This window comes from Mustela nivalis, assembly GCF_964662115.1.
Source record: "Mustela nivalis genome assembly, chromosome: 5".
Taxonomy (NCBI): Eukaryota; Metazoa; Chordata; class Mammalia; order Carnivora; family Mustelidae; genus Mustela; species Mustela nivalis.
In genome coordinates this window covers 1,609,561-1,626,789 of record NC_139024.1, presented here as the reverse complement: position 1 = coordinate 1,626,789, position 17,229 = coordinate 1,609,561, and positions in this window count along the sequence as shown.

The window sequence follows — 17,229 nt, the reverse complement described above, 5'->3', positions numbered from 1 at the left end:
TGGGATGCGTCTGGGACACTCATGCCTCTGCTGCTGGGGGACCTGTGGTGGCCGCCCATCGCACAGCACAGGCTTGCAGCCAGCCTGAGGACCTACGTGCACAGGGTTCTGGTGGTTTGTGCCCCCAGGGAGTCCTCGGGTGGGAGTCCTCTGAGGGGTTGCCCTTCGCAATGAGCTCGCAGAGGGTGTGCGGGGAGACACTTGCTAAGAGAAGGAAGGTCCTGCTGGACAGGGCTTTGTGGGGCCAGCGGAGGGCCCAGCGTGCGAGCCTACATGTTTAACTACAATTTATACAATGGGCACAGCTTCTTCCTATTTCAACTCCCCGCTCCGAGCCAGCCCCTGACACACAGGGTGCCTGGGGGTCTCACTGGGCGCTCTGAAGAGTGGAGGCAGCCCCCGGGCTTTGGGCCAGCCTGGCCAGTGTGTGGGTCCCTCGTCCCCAGGCTCCTCCAGATGACGGTGCACACGGCACACTGCGCCAACCCCCGTGCTGACCCCGAGACTGGCCCCGTGTGTGTGCGCACGTGTGTGCACGTGGACGTGGACGCACACAAGTGTGTGCCATGCTCATGCATGTGCGTGTGCGTGTAAGTGTGTGCACGTGTGTGTGTGCGGTCCGAATGTGTAGTTTGGCCTAAGAACAGTCTCAGGAGGTTCTGTGTTCTCCTCAGCACTGGCGCTGTCTCTGGAGAACAAACTCTGGGGCACACACACTTCCTGGACCCCAGCTCATTCAGGTGCAGCGTGGCGCCAGGACCGTGGCACCTTCCGAGGGACAGTGAGGCTGCTGGGGGGGGGGCACGGCTCATGAATGAGCTCTGGGGTAATGGTGACTTTCCACACTCGGTGCCCACACGGCAGGTCCATCAGGCCTTGCGGCAGCGCTTCCCACCCTGGAGCCTTCCCTGCGCCGGGCGGTCGGCTGAATGAAGGGGTCGCTGCCTCCCTCCTGGGTGCCCTCCCAGCAGCTTCGGTGCCACCCCCGGGGCCCACGCTCTGTGCTGAGAAAGAGGCTGTGTGGAGGGGCACTGGGTGCCCACGGGCGAGGCCTCCAGCCTCGTGACACAGCCCGGTGTGCTGCGACCCTAACGCTGGAGCCTGGTTCTCCTGCTTTCACCGTGGACAACACACACCACTGGCCTGAACTCCCGCCACCAGGATGTCTGAGAGCTGGGACCCGGGGGTGCAACGTGCCTTCTCCGGGGCCGTTTGCAGGAATGGTGACACAGCCCCCGGGCACCCCCAAAGCAGGTCAGGTGTGCAGGGGGGTGGTCGTGGGCGGTCGGTTCATCAGAGCTGGGTCACCGTGAAGAGCTCGCACACGAGAAACCAGTAGGGACAGCTTGTCCGTGTCACTTCCTCCCTTGTGTTGCCTGTGAGGGTCACTCTTCCTGTTCTGCCCGCCGGCCGCCGGGAGAGGCTCTCTCTGCCGCCCCTTCCTCGTACAGTGAGGCGCGGTCCCTGCGGGTTGCGGCCCGGTGTCTGGCAGGACTGGTTTGTGCGCGGGCGGGGACGACAAGCCTGGAAAGACCGCCAGCCGGCCGGCCTCGGGGCATAGCCGTCCTGCTCCGCCAGCCGGTCTGGGAGTGCGGACAGCTTCACATCCTGTTTCCCGTGGGACCGGGGAGGGACGGTGGAGGTGGGCAGAGGCCGCGCCGTGCTCCGACAAAGCAGAGGTCGCCTGTACGGGTCAGCGCGGGAAGCGACAACTCACCGTCCACGAGCAGAACATGGACCTAAAATGTGTCCTGTCGAAATAAAGGCAGGTCAAGGGTCTGAGAGAAAATGACGAAGGAAAACAGATTGTGACTGACCAAAAGTCAGACTGACGAGGTCAAGCGTATTTTGATCTAAAGCTACAAATGTATGGTTTAGAAAGTCAGCTCTATCTGAGGGGTTTGAAGGGGCGGGGGGAGGTGGGAGGTCGGGGTACCAGGTGGTGGGTATTGGAGAGGGCACGGATTGCACGGAGCACTGGGTGTGGTGCAAAAAATAATGAATACTGTTATGCTGAAAAGAAATAAAAAATAAATTAAAAAAAAAAAAGAAAGTCGGCTCTACCTTGTGGGGTTTCGGGATTTTAATCAAACGTGTGTTACAGCCACTGGAGAACAGCTGTGTTCAACAGCTGCTCAGACCGAAGAATCGTGCTCGATTTTGGGAAGAACCGGCCAAGCTGGCGGGCTTGTGGCGCCCTCTGGTGGCAACGCACGGCGCCGACGCGGTATGGGCGCGACTCCTCGCTGGAGGCGACACCCCAGAGCTAAGGGCCTTCCTTCCCTCCGCGGCTCGTACTTGGCCATTTCCCGCTGGGCAGTAGCATGGCTTTGGCTCTTCATACCCCACATCCTCCCCTGCAGAATGCCTGAACCAAGAGAGGGAAAATTGCTTTGCAAAGAAATGAGCTACACCGAGTCCATGTGCCGAGACCCCATGTCCCTCCGAGACGTCCCAGCCCTTAGAGCTCGTCTCAGCGCCCGGATTCATTCCCTGCCCTTTCGCTACCCTTTCCTACCCTACTTCGCTATCTGCGTTCTCCCCTTGTTTCAATACGCACTTTGCTGTAACAGCAGTTTCCACCTGAAACTGCCTTGCGTATTCAGCAGGTATCTGTACGTCAGCTTCCGACTAAAACCTCGTCTCTCCATGCACTTTATGGGAATGTGCCTCCACAGTCACCTATGGTTTTCTGAGGCCTGATGATTTCCACGGTCTTCTACAGCCTCGTGGTTTCGTCGGGAAGGCTTGGCGTCTGCCCGGGGATGTCTCCAACCCCATCAAAAGCCAGCCTGAGAAGATCCAGGTGTGTGCTATCTTGATCTACTCGGTTCAAAGTCAAGAAAATTATCCTCCCCAATTCGAGGGGCTCTTCAGAGGCACCGGGCCCGCCGGCTGCACTTGAGTTGGCAGGATAAGCATCCCGCTGCGTGGGAGGTGTCTGTCTGGGCTGGTTCTCAGCGGCAATGCCAAGTGCTTGAAAACTCCACAAATGCCCTCCAACAGAGCTCCTTGTTTTGTTTACCACACTTCTCTCTGTGTAGGAGAATTCACATTCTGGTTGATGGAGCTCTGTTTCTTGTTCCAGACATTTCTCTCCTAATATTGCATGCTGGTGGCAAAGTCCAGTACTGTACTCTGGCTGCTGTCCAGTCAGTTTCCCTAATTGTACCAAGTGTCCTACAGCAGCCACTGGCTTCTACTTCAAAACTGTCACCACCATCACCATCACCATCATCATCACCACCATCACCATCACCATCACTGTCTCCATCACCATCATATCATCATCATCTCCACCATCATCACCGCATCTCATCACCATCACGTACCCGTGAGATGTCACGAGTGGCGGAGTTGGGATTTAAGCTCTGACAGCGACTCCAGAGCACACGCTCTTGCTCCCTGTGCTCTCTTGTAGTCACTTCACCTGTCTCGGCTTCTTTATTAAGGTCCAATAGTACCTTCTTAATGAAGGTTTTGTGTGGATGAAATGATCCGATGTTTACGAAGGGCTTAGCATGGCATCTAATATGCACCCAGTAAATGTTAGTTTGTGGACCACAGTGATGTGTTTGCTAAGCCTTCTATGACATAGTGTTATTTATTCAGTAAATATGTAGTTTCTGCTAAGTTCAGGGGGAGAATGATTTGACCATGGAAAGACCATCCCACTGGAAGCCCCTTATTACACTGACTCCAGTCACTGTGGACATAGGTGGCCACCATCTTGGTAGGGTGCCCCAGTGACTTTGATGCAATGAACCTGACTTGGGCAATGTGCCTCTCCCTCACTTGCCAAAGGCCAGTGAATGCCGGCATGGGCCCAGCTTCCCTTTCCCTTCTGGCCTCAGCTTCTCGTCCCAGGGGTCACAAAGTGCTTCACCCCGGCCTCTGTGGACACTCACAGCAGTGATTTCAACCAGGCATGGGAAGCTGCTTCAGAGCCGTCCACCCACGCGCTGTGTCTCAACCACAGTGACTTCACGGACTCGGAGTCCTTGGCTCCTGGGTAGACGTCGGCGCAAGGGGTGCTGGAGGGAGAGGCAGCAAGGAGTTTGCTCTGGGGGGGACGCCCACCGACCCGTGGCTGCTCTGGCTGTGCTGTGCTCACCCAGTTCCCAGGGGGGAACTTACCGCGGTGCTCCTGGCACTGGGCAGAGACCCCCCCGGGCTCCATCCGTGCTGCTGCCTTCGCTCATTCCCCGAACAGCTGTGGCGCGTCCATCAGGGGCCGGACGCCCGTGCAGCGGGGAAAGGAAGCCAATGCAGGCACCGTCCTGGTCCTGGGTGAAATCCGAGTCCGGCCCGCAGAGAAGCAGGCTCAGGCCCTGAGAGTCCCGAAGGCTAGGGGAGGCCCTGCGGAGTTACCACGGGAGAGGACGGGTAGCCACAGCTGCACTGAGCACCTCAGGGGCCAGCCCCTGGGTCGTGGGCTCCACAGACTCGCTTATGCACCATTGGGGCTTCCATGGAAATAGCCCCAACCCCAGTCTCAGAATGACGGACGACAGGCGAGGGACTGATCACAGACCAAGCAGAAGGGCTCTTGGGACCTGGCTTTCGGGGTGAGACTCACGGCCCTGGTCTGGCGCCTGCGGTCTCCAGCTCATCTCCAGGAGCCTCTCACCCCAACTACAGTCTCGAGGTTTGTGTCCTCAAGTTCATGTACTGCAACCTGCCCCCCGATACGAGCACTAGGAGGGGGATCAGGTCGTGGAGTGGAGCCCTCACAGACGGGATGAGCCCCCGACACCGGAGAGCCTGGAGACCCCCTTCCCCCTGCCCCGTGTGAGGACACGGCGTGAGACCCTGTCTGTGAGCCGGAGCGCGGGTCCTCACTGGACACTGACTGTGGGGGTCAGCGTCCGTGGTCTTGGATCCCCGCCTGCAGAACATGAGAAATAAACGTCTCGTCGACAAGTCCCCCAGCCTGCGGTACTTTTTTAGAGCTGCTGCCGTTCTGGGACTGATTTTATTTTTTTTTTTTATTTTATTTTTTTTTAAAGATTTTATTTATTTATTTGACAGAGAGAAATCACAAGTAGGTAGAGAGGCAGGCAGAGAGAGAGAGGAGGAAGCAGGCTCCCTGCCGAGCAGAGAGCCCGATGCGGGACTCGATCCCAGGACCCTGAGATCATGACCTGAGCCGAAGGCAGCGGCTTAACCACTGAGCCACCCAGGTGCCCCTGGGACTGATTTTAAAGGACTAATCCCACCCCTCACCCCCCGCCCAGAAGGGTAGCAGGTGCTCCCTAGAGCGCGGGATTTAAGTGGGGGTAATTGCTGCCCCTCACACAACCGTGTGAAGGCGTCACGCAAGCTCCTTCCCTGGCCAGCGGTCCCTCAGGGCAGACAGGGCCGCCGAGAGACCAGGACCCTGGGCAGGGAGCCCAGTCCTCCCTGGCTGGGTGCAGAGGGGCGGGGGACAGGCCCCAGTGACCGTCCATCTAAAACGCCCCCAGGTCCCGACCGCTGGTGGAAGGTGCTGCTGTCACTCGGGGACCACTAAGGGCAAGAGGAGGAAGGTCATTGGGGACAGTTTCGGAAGACCTGGGGGTGCACAAGGCGCTCCACCCCTCTCCCAGACGAGAACCCTGGGGCTCGGGGCAGCTGTCCCAGAGCGCTCATTTTCCAGCACATTCGGAAAGAATCCAGACTGACCTCCAGTGCAGACGAGGAGGAGGGAGAATCAGGGCGTTTTGTTTAAGGCTGAGACGTCCGGGTGCCTACCGAGGTCATCAGGGGTCCTTCAGGCCCCGTGACCTGGCTGGGGGGTGTTCCAGGAGCCTCCTGGGTCCTGTTAGGAGGGGCCGCGTCCCGGTGACCTGGGGCTCTGCGGAGCCCACGCCCAGCCTTGCTTCAGGTGCGTAGAGTTTTCTGGGGCTGGGGCTTCGGGGTCGCCCCGGGGGGCTTCCCATTCGCTCTGTGATCACACTTGTCCACTGTTCGTGGAGGACTCCGTGCTTCCCAGGTTCCTCCAGGCGCGGAAGGACCCCGCTCGCCCCCTCACGCCGACGACCTGCCCACGGCCCGGTGCTCTGGAGGACAGACGCTCTGTTTCTCCCACTTCACTTCGTGGGAAGACCGCGGGCTCCGAAAAGGAGGGCTCCCTGGAGGGGGGAGGGGGCGAAGGCTTGTTCTTCCAGGGGAGGGAAGGGGGCAGGGGGAGGGGGAGGGGGGGAAGGAGGGAGGGTAATGAGGCCAGGGACAGCCTTGGGGGCAGGCCAGGGGCTCCGGCCTCCCACAGCTCCCCAGGGTGCTCCGCAGCGCCTGCTTGACCCCACCTTGGGGACCGACTACAACTGGAGAGAGCGCGCTTGCGTCCGGCGTGGCTTGCTCTCTGGTCATGAGGACAAGCTCGGTGGACGGGTCTTCGGACAGGAGTGGGAGCCGGTTCTCAGACCCGGACGTGGTCGCTGGACCCCTGCAGCAGTGGGGCCGGTCTTCAGGGTGGGGGTGCCGCCTTCACTCCGGGCTCGGGGCCCCTTGGGGAGGCGCAGGGGCAGAGCAGCGGGCTCAGGGGGTGGTCACGCGGCCCCGTGGGGGGCTGGAGGCTTCCCACAGCTCTGCGTGGGGATGGGCTGGGGCGGGCCGGGGCCGGTCAGGGGTCAATGGGACCGCAGTGCACTTCTCGGTACGTGGAGGCCACACGGGGTCCTGGTGCCAGAATGTGTCCTCTCTGTGCCCAGGGAGGGCTGTGGAACCTGCCCTCAGGGGCTGCCTGGGGGGGGGGGCAGGGTGTGGAGGCCACAGTGGCTGCGGACTTGTGCCCACTGACCAGAGGGCACCCCACGGCCCTCACCTTGCCAGGCCACGGGCCTGGGCTGCCCTGCCTTCTACAGGACTCCCTGAGGAGCACCCCGCCCCCGGGGGGCCTCTACGTCCTCAGCCCCTCCCCCACCCGCGACGGGAAGTCCCGCCCACGGCAAGTAGTGAGCCGCACCGGTCGGCCACATGTGGGTCAGGTGGTCTTTCGGGGACAGACGGCAGCCCACTGTGGGTGGCTTTGCTGTGAGACCTTAGCTCGTCGAGCGCGGCTGCCCCAACCCCTCACGTCCCCTTGGGGCGCCCGTGTGCGAAGGGTGATCTGCTGTCCCGGGAAACGTCCTCCTCCGCACCGGGACGCGGCATGGCCCGTGCCCTCGGGAGCTCCTGACCCGCCTGCCGTCCAGGGGGAAAGCAACTTTTTAACTGAGTTCTGTTTTTCTGTTCCTCTCATCCCTTCAACATCATTTGCTGGAATTAATTTTTTAAAAATTAATCATCAGGGCCAGAGACTTACAGCTGGGTGGTCTTGTGCTCTCCTTGTCCGCATGTGGCTGTCAAGGGGCTGACAGATACTTTGTTGGGAAATGCAAAAAAGTCAACTCAACAGCGGACTGTGGTTTAATTTAAATGGCAAACACGACTTACGGTGTCTGCTTTGGAAACGAGAAGACAGGAACCTTCCCAGGGTGTGGCCTCCCACGAGGCCTGGCTCAGGGCCGCCCTGTAAACCAGCCTGAGCCCTTCAACTCATTAGACGGCTTGGACTGAACGGAAGGGCCAGGCGGTGGTCTTGGAAACAATCTGATAGTGTCGTGGTAGCGCGGAAGGGTAAGGGGGTTCACCTAATCCCTCCCACTTGAAACGAGGGACACAGAATTCGATGCCACTGAGAAGGTTTCGGCAGATTCGGGGAACATTTTGGGAGGCGGCTTCACGATCACTCCTCCTCAGCAATCTGGAGAGCGGAGCTCGGGGTCTGGGGGCTGGGGCGCCGCGGCAGAAACGCCCCTGCTCCCCGAAGCCCATGCGACGGGCGTCCCCGGGGGTGTGCCCGCCTGTCTGCCGGGCCGGACGGCCGCTCTGCCGACCGCGGGCAGGAAGGCGCCGCATCAGGCTGCTCCACTCTTCATTCTCCACCAGAGGCTCCCAGGGTCCCTGGAGCCTGTCCCCCCAACCCTGGGCTCGGAGACCCTTGGCCTGAGGCTGCTGACGCTCCAGCACTCGCGGGGCCTCCTGCGAACGAGGCGTGGAAGAGAAGGCAGACGCGCCACAGCTCTGCCGTCAGGAGCCTCCGGCAGAAGGCAAGAGGAAGGTGGACGGACGTGCCGGAAGTGACGTGACAGAGACAGAAGGGCCCAGAGCACCGTCCCCTTCCCGGCCACAAGGACCGCTCCCCGTCGGAGCAGAAGACGGTGCCGAGGCTGTCCCATGGGGTCGCTCTAGGGGGGCCTTGAGCCCGCGAGAGCCAGGCGGCACGCAGACCCCTGGCTCCTGCCGGACCCCGAGCGCCACTTTCCTCGGGGACGGATTAGCACCGACTCCGGGCTCCCCGGGAACAGACAGCAGCTTCCTGACTCGGGTCATGGCCCTGGAAACCTCGGGCGGGGAGCGGCTGCGGCCTGCCGTGCTCGGAGGCGGGGGCGGTGGGAGGACCGGCACGAGATGCCCAGCTCCCGCCCTGCCCGAGAACACGCCGCAGGAGTGGAAACGTCTCTGGTATTTGGTTTGGGGAGGCTTTCTGCAATTTTTCTGTCTTTGACAAAGTAGCTTCGAAAATGTGCTAGTTTGGCCAAATCCGAAACATCTGTTACTCTGTGGTTCACGCCTGTAGAAGGCACACGTGGTCCCAGGACGGAATTTTGCAGAAGCGGATGGCCCGGCTCAGCCCGCAGCCCTGAAGGCCTCTCGGTTCGCGGCTTCCTTGTCTATAAAGCGAAGACAAGCCTGGGACCTCCCCTCCGTGGTGTCCTGAGAGGCTCAGATGAGGTGACGTGTGCCCGTGGTTGGCACCGCCGTCCCCATCACCGGCCTCATGACCCCTCGGACGCCATCTCAGGTCGGGGGAGGCTTGCCAGGAAGGTGAGGAGTTATGCTGTACAGAGATGACGACGTCTCCCGAGGGGATGAGGTTTACTCGAACTTCAATTTTCTCATCAACACTTTCATTTTCCAGGGGGTCCCTGGATCTCTGGACATGGTGTTATGTTAAATGACAGGGTTGCGAAAAGCCTCTGAGCTCCGCGCCCGGGTCCCCTCGTCTGAACCACCTTGTGCTGAGCTCTGACCTGGGACCCCGTGTGGCCCTCCTCGGGCTGAGCTCTGACCTGGGACCCCGTGTGACCCTCCTCGGGCTGAGCTCTGACCTGGGACCCCGTGTGACCCTCCTCGGGCTGAGCTCTGATCTGGGACCCCGTGTGGCCCTCCTCGGGCTGAGCTCTGACCTGGGACCCCGTGTGGCCCTCCTCGGGCTGAGCTCTGACCTGGGACCCCGTGTGACCCTCCTCGGGCTGAGCTCTGATCTGGGACCCCGTGTGGCCCTCCTCGGGCTGAGCTCTGACCTGGGACCCTGTGTGACCCTCCTCGGCCTGAGCTCTGATCTGGGACCCCATCTGACGCCGGATCCCCCATCTGACCCACCTTGCGCTGAGCTCTGACCCAGGATCCCCCTGGGACCTGGGACCCCCCCCACCTGACCCTCCTGGTGCTGAGGGCTGACCGGGAACCCTGTGTGACCCACCTCGCGGCTGCTGTGAGTTTGTGCCGTGGTGTCTTGCACACGGTGCGTTTCCAGGATCTAAAGGTGCTTCTTATTCCTGCGGATGGCAGAAGGGCCTTCTCTAGGCAGAACCTGTTCTGCGCTTTTGTCTTTGTTTTTTGTTTCTTTGCAGGTACTTCCAGCAGGTGGCGATCGGCGCCTGCTGCTAACGGGGGCGGGGGGAGGGGGATGCGGGGCCGAGTTCCTGCCGTTTTGTGGGGGGTGGGGGGCACTGAGCCAGGCCCCCCAACGCAGGCGGGTCCTGCAATGTTCCCGGGGTGGTTTGCCGGTGGGATCCTCCTTCAGCAGAAGGACAGAATTGCTCACTGGGCTTTCGGAGTTAGTTACAAGGGAAAATGATGATCTAAGATCAGTAGCTTTGCATCTCTGCGGACAGTCGGATGCTGCGGGAGCGCACGCAGAAGGTCCTGGTAGGTGGTGAGGTCCGGCTGGCCCCCCGGCTGCCTTTAACACGGAAACCACCACGTGCTAGAGCAGAAGGGAAAATGGGCTCATCGTGTCGGGCCAGAAGCAGGATGGCCCAAATCCCAAAAGACACAGGGGACAGAAACGGGCAGCACGTGCCCTGTAAAGACAAGATGGTCTGAGCAGGAGGACACGCTCCGCCAAAGTCAGACCCAAGCTCACAGCGGGAGGAGTATTTCCTGCTCATGCGACAAAAGACTTGTGATTCTAACACACACACGTATCAAAGGGGGACGAAACCCCGAAGAATACAACAGATACGGGCGGTCTCTCCCTGAGGGAAGCCCATGGAGGCCCACGTGACCCAGGGCCACCCCCCAAGGCAAGGTCATGTCCACTTTCAGTCTTTCAGTCAGCGACCTGCGAAGACTCGGAACCTTGGCTGTGCCAACAGGTGCTCCCATCGACCTCGGTGGCCCGTAAATTGGCCTCCCGTTTGGAGGTCACATGGCCATATCTGTGGGAATCATAAATGCGTCTGCTCATGGGCCGGAAGCCCAGCCTGTGCAGACGTGTTCACTGCGGGGCTCATCTGGGACAGCAAGAGCTGAAGAAACCCACACGTCCTGGACCAATAACGTTGCCTGTGAGACGGGGAACCCCAACATTTAAAAGTAATCGGAGCGCCGTGTTCGTCGGACGTGCGGAGACGCCAGGTTTACTTAAGTGAGAAAGCTGCCGCCCGGTACGGACGTGTTACACGCACACGCGTGTGCACTGATGCTCACACGGAAGCACAGGCGCACGTTTTGTGTTCACACCTGCAGAGGAAGTCACTCTCTGGAAGGCGACCAGCGACCCAGCGGAAGGCCTGTCCCAGCTCCCCCCGCAGCAGGGCCCCTGCCCGGGGGCCCGAGTTTCTCCTCTGCCAACCACGCTGTGTCTTCAGCCGCTGAAACTCCCATGCGTCTTGTTGGATGTTGGGGGTGTGTTCACTTGCTCTGTTCCGCGACTTGTGCACAGAGTTCGGAGTTTTCCGCCGCAGGGACACCCCGGGAACGGGCGCGGTGGAGAGCGGAGGGCGCCTCGTCTTTGGTCCTGCGGTTGGGCCTTTGGTTCGGCCCGGCTTGCTCCTGCTCCTCCCCTCCCGGCGGCGCCTCCCGGGGACCCGAGTCGTTCGCGTCCCGTTTCCTCCGACTGTCGCGGTGCTGCTGACGTCGGCGCACGCCAGTGCGTACAGAGTGATGCGCGCGTCTGGGCCGGCCGGAGACCAGGACACACGTCCGCTCTTTCTTAAGTCACTTCTCAGGGTGGATGCTCGGGGTTGAGGACTGAGGAAGCCGGGCAGGGAGCTGCCCCTTCTCTGCAGATGGAGGGGTGGGGGCAGGGGGAATGGCCTCTGCCCTGCCCTGTTTCTTTGCCAAAGCTTCAGCGCACACCGGAGTCGGGGGGTGGGGAGGAGTGACCAGGACCCTTGATGTGGGGTCTGGACCAGGAAAGGTAGCAGAGGGCGGCTTCGTTTCACACGAACGCCCCGGCCACTGGCTCCAGGCTCCAGCCACCCGCATAGTGGGAACCTGCAAAGCCAAGTGTGGTCCCACCTGCGACAGAACGGATGTGTCCTGAGCCCTGGGGGTGGGCCAGGAGCTGACCGTGATAAAGATGCGCCCGCCCTGAGTCCCACACCTCCCAGCCCGTCGAGTCCCACACCTCGCAGCCCGCCGAGTCCCACACCTCCCAGCCCGTCGAGTCCCACACCTCGCAGCCCGCCGAGTCCCACACCTCGCAGCCCGCCGAGTCCCACACCTCCCAGCCCGTCGAGTCCCACACCTCGCAGCCGGGCCGCCGGACAGCGATGGCTTTCGTCCCGGGACCCGAGGGCTCCAGGAGGGGCGCGTGACAAGGAGCGCGTCCCCAGTCGCACGCAGACCACAAGCTGCAAGACTTCAGATGTTTCTGGAGGGTCTTACAGCTGCCCCGTGTCCCGTGGGCTGTTTTATCTTACGACGAGGTTCTCGGGTTCTCTCAGTGAACCTCCAGGATGCCGCCGGGAGCAGAGCATCTGTCCGATCTGCAGGAGCTCCCGGAGCGAGGCCGTCCACGGAGGACTTGCTTCTCTCTGTTCTCCTTCCTGAAATCCCTTTGTGCGGCTGGAAGCCAGGCTCACAAGGCCAGCCCTGGGCCAGGAGACCCCTGCAGCCTTACCCCCCCATCCTAGGGCTCCCGGTCTGGACCCGTCCCCCACTCTGGTCCATTCAGCTCCACTTTTTCGAGTAGAATCTTAATTTGTAGCAAATTGCTCTGGAAAGGTCCTTACAACCATGTCAACGGCCCCTTGGCTCCCACACGAGGAGCCAGAAGCCCAGTGAGTTCATGAGACGGAAGGACGGGCCCCGCCTCTCCGCAGAGAAGCAGGCGCCACGGAACCCCTCCAGACAGCAGCAGCAGGCGGACACGACCTCGGGTTGGCTGTGGAAGTCTGTGGGCCTGTCCCGACAGCACGGAGGGCAGTGAGCACTCAGGTTCCGCGAGCACGGGGGGCTCCGCTGATCCCTGGTGAGCCTGGGTGACCCTCCGCCTCGCACGGATGGAGAAACCAGGCAGAGAGGAGGGTGTCACGGGCGGGGGCCTGTGGACCCGGCCTCCCCGCACCCAGCATCCTGACCTCTGCCCCAGCACCTCTTCTGGGAAGCCCTCCCGGCTCTGCTGCAGAGCACGGAAGTTGGAGGCCCCCGCGCAGACCCTCGTGTAGGTGACCGAGTCACGCCCTGACATTGTCACTGCTTGAAGAGTGACTTCAAGGTGACGGTGCCGCGAGCGTCTTCTGGCACTTACACACATGCTCCTCACAGTCTTATTTTAAATTTTTTTTATTTAAAAAAAATTTTTTTTTAAAGATTTTATTTTTTTATTTGTCGGAGAGAGAGGGAAAGAGAGCACAGGCAGAGTGGCAGACAGAGGCAGAGGGAGAAGCAGGCTCCCTGCCAAGCAAGGAACCCGATGCGGGGCTCGATCCCAGGACTCTGGGATCATGACCTGAGCCGAAGGCAGAGGCTTTAACCCACTGAGCCACCCAGATGTCCCCTGCTCCTCACAGTCTTAAAGGGAGGGCCCAGCCCACCTTTTACCCGGTGATGTTCTCTATTTGGGATCTTGGTTCATTTTCTTTCAAGATAAATGTCACTTTCAAAATAAGTAGGTGAATATAAAGTGACTTATCTCCCCGGAATTCAGTGATAATTCTTGGAAAAAGGGACTCAGCGCTGGGTATTGGTGAAGCCGGCCCACCCGAAGTGGAGACCGTGCAGGGTCTGGTGGGTCCCACGCTTGCCTGATGGGCCCCCGGGCTCTGCCCGCATCCCTGTCTCGGGCCGCGTCCCGGCCGGCGTGTGTCCTTCTCCCATGAGCTTTTACATCAGCCTCTTCTGGTAGAGGCTGGGGTGGAGGCTGGTGGCCGAGGTCTCTCGCTCCCTGGTTTCCCGGCCCAGCGGTGTGGCCGGGAGCGCTGGCACCACCCCCCGTTGCTTGCTATTCCTTTTGCTTTCCCATGTGTGTGAACGCACGTGTGAGCTCCGGTGCCCTCCAGGCTGGTCCTCCTGACTCAGAAGGGCGGTCACGCCTGCGTTCTCACCGTTCTCAGCACGTCCCCGAAATCCCAGAGCGTCCGTCCCAGCTTCGCCGTCAGACATCGGGGCTCTCCTTTCTGTCTTTGTGCTGATGGCGCTGAGCGAGTCGCAGGTGCGGTGGGGCTGCTTTGGCTTCCCCAGAGGAGGGCGGTTCCCCTCCTGCCCGCTGGTCCCTGGGCCTCACCTGCAGGGCCGGGCAGCCCGGGAACGTCCCCGGAGAGTGTCCGGTCTTCCCAGCGAGCCTGGGATGTCTCTCCCCGTCCTGTGCTTACGGATTTGCCCCTCTTCCATCCAGGTGTGTTTTATCTCCCGCAAGCCGTGGGGACGTCGGAAGCAAACGCACAGGACACCACTAGCGCCAGCCTGGTCATGGTGCTCGGGGAGCAGCCTGTGGCCGGCGGGGGCGCTGGTCTCGGAGCAGAGTCCGCAGGAGCTGCAGGGCCGCTGCCGCTAATGCCGGGCGAGGCCAGGGACGGACTACGGGAGCCGCAGTGTCTGCAGCTAGAGCAGTGGCGACCCGCAGGGCCGGAGAGCGGTCCGCAGCGGGGACGGGGGAGGGGCGAAGGCCAAGCCGAGGCCGGGCCCTTCGGAAGGGACAGTGTTGCCCTCCGGGAAAGCTCAGCCAGAGCCGACGTGAGAGGGATTCTGCTGCCCAGCGCGAGGCGAGGTGACTCAGTCTCCGACTTGTCTCAGCTTCTCATGAACCAAACAGTTTCCGACAAAGGCGGCTAATCCTCTGGCATCGCGGCCGAGCCCACGTGCAGAGGGAGCGGCGGGACGGGCGCAGCGGGGGCGTCGCCGTGAGGAGACCCGGAGCCCGGAGCGGCGCGAGGGGTCGGGCTTCTCCCTCCGTGCGGCCGCGGGCGAGGACGCGCACTGTCCCCTGCCCACTGCTGCTCCCTCTTACACCCGAGCTGTGTAGGGAGCCCCGGAAGTCGGCCCGCTGGGCCCCATGGGGTCCGAGTCGGCAAGTCTGTGCTTTGGGGAGGAGACGGTCTTTCCGCCGCGGAGCCCCCGGCACAGCCAAGTTCCTCCTCCCGCTTCGTGGGCTTGGGAGGCTCAGGGTGATGTCGCGAAGCTTTAGCACCCAACAGGGAGTGGCTGCTGCCTCTCCCCCTCCCCTCCTGCCGCGTGCGGGTCAGAGCGCCGCTGCTTGACCCGGAGGTGCCCGAGGAGAGCGGCCTGTGGCCCCCAGGACCCCGCGGCGAGCGGCTGCGTCTGGGCTGTGAGGGCGGAGGCTGCTTCCGGGGCCGGCGCTCGGCCACCGGGTGTGAGGGAATCCTGTCCGCTTTGTAACCGTGACCGTGTGACTGACGCCCCCGTGCGTCCCTGTCCTCGTCGCGAGCCCCGGGTCACCGGCCCAACCCAGCTCGCTGCGTCCACGCCGGCCTCGTTAGGACGAGGGGTGAGCGCCCGGGGCGAGCCCGTGGCCTGTCCTGCTGCCTCCGCCCTCGTGAGTCTCACCGGCGTCTCTTCTCTTCTCCCACAGGGCATTTAGGGAACGTGGTGTGATTTGGGAACTCTGGAGAGGACACGTCGGCTGTTCCCTAAGCCCCAAATTGCTTGGGTGCCTGGAGGGAGCCTGTCACACTGTCGTCCGAAGCCAAGACGCTCGGAAGAAGGAGGGACTGCGCTGCTTCCTGCTTCAAAAGTTACAGAAAAGTGACGCCGATTCACCTCAGAATCGAAGCTTTCTTACCTCTTAGAGATTTTTGTTATTCCAGACGGATTCAGGCAAACACGTCCCGCGTCCCTCTCGTATGCAACGAGGAAAGAGCAGGTGAAGTCAAAGGACGAGGCTCTTCGAGGCCACGTGAAGAGGCCACGCTTCTGTCCCAGCCACGTGTGGTCGAGACATCCGGCGCTGACCCGGGGTGGTCCGGCCACCCGATGGCCGGTCCCGGCATGGGGACGCTGTGGGGTGGGCTCTGCCCTGGGGACCGGATCACACGCGCCTGTCCTCCAGGATCCCGGTCTTCAGGGCGTGCTTCCGGCCCCACACACAGTCCTCCAGCGCCGACGAGGTCAGACGTGTCCTGGGAACCACCGGACGGCGGCACCGGCCAGGAACCAGGCCTCACGTTTGTATTCATCCGTGGCGTCTGAGGATTACGGGTTCAAGCGCGGGGGGTGGCCCTGCCGGGTTCCAGTGACAGCAATGACACTGCTCACCTTACTCACCACTCCAACGCAGAGCTCTGAGCACCGAGGGTGACACCGTCCGGGAGTGGCCTGGGCGAGCGCCTGCCCGAAGGTCACTGGCACTCAGCCCCCTGTGAGTCTGCCCGGATCTGCCGGAAGTTCCTCGTCAGGGCCTTTGCAGTGAGGTCGCTTCCCCAGGAGGCAGGCCGGGGTGCTGGCCTTCGGGCTGCCCCCACCCCCCATCCCGGCGGGGTTCCTCCCCCCTCCCTGCCAGGCTCCTCCCCGCGCCCCAAGGACAGGTTGCCATGACCCACCTGACAGGGAGGGCCCTGGGGGTGGCTGGAGACGGCCTGTTTCTGGGCACTTCCCTGCCCCCTCGCCTGTCTGGGCTCTGCGCACCACTGGGCCGGCACCGGGATTCTGGGGAAGGTGCTTCTGTGGGCTTCCCCGGGGGCCGCCCGCCGCGCTCGCTACCGCCCTGCTGGGGCCACCCACGGCCACGTGAAGGGCGTATGGTGACGGAGGAACGGCGGTGGATCCCGCTGTTTCCGACGACCTCGGGGCCCTGTCTCCACGCCTCCTCCCCGCCGGGGATGCTGCTTCTGACGCGTTGCTGCTGCCGGCATCCGCCTGCCGCTCGCCCGACGGGCGCCCTGAGTCTCCGCTGCGGCCTTTCCTCCCTGAGAGCCCCCGGGAGGCCTGCGGGTTGAGCACTCACCCACGGGACGTCCTTCCAGGGGGACCAGGGTCCGAGCTGGGATCCCTGTGGCGCTTCAGCTGGTTGGAGACACTTTTCAGTGTGTTCTCGCCATCGACCCAGGCGTAGGCTTGACTTGGCCGCGGGAACACGAGAATGAAGGAGCCTGACGAGGCTGAGCACATCGGGACGCTGGTCTGGTCTCTCGATGGCTCAGACGTGGGGGGTGACCGGTCCCGCGGGGGACCCCACACTCAGCCGGCTGTGCTGAGAATCCGCGCTCGTCCAGGTCCACGCAGCGCAGGCGTGGGAGTCCGCGGGACACGTGCAGCCGGGTGGAGGGTCCCTCAGGCGCCCCCGCCCAGCTGAATGTCCGGCTCGAGTCCCGGATCCCGTGAGGGGACGCCGGCCTCCACCCTCTGGGCTGGCTCCCCCACTGAGTCCAAGTAGAGCCCGCTTGGCCCTCCGGGTGCCAACGCTCGAACCACGGGGCTCCCTGCTGGGGTTGCCCGCTGCTTGGGCTCTCGGGCCCCGTCCTCCTTCTTGGCTGGCTCTCCCCAGGCCCGGGGGGACCTCCAGCACCGGCGTCTCCTCGGGCACCCTGCTGGAAGTGTCCCCGACAGTATGGTGGGACGAAGATCCATCGCCCGCCTGTGCCCACAGCCCCGTGGGACGGGAGGATGTGGACGGCGCCGCTCGCACCTGGGCTGCCCCCGGGCCGCGGACGAAGGGAGGTTAGGGCTCAGGCCCGTGAGTGCTGGTCGTAGCGGAGGGCTGTCTAGGAGTCTAGGCGGAGGGAGACAGGTGCAGTC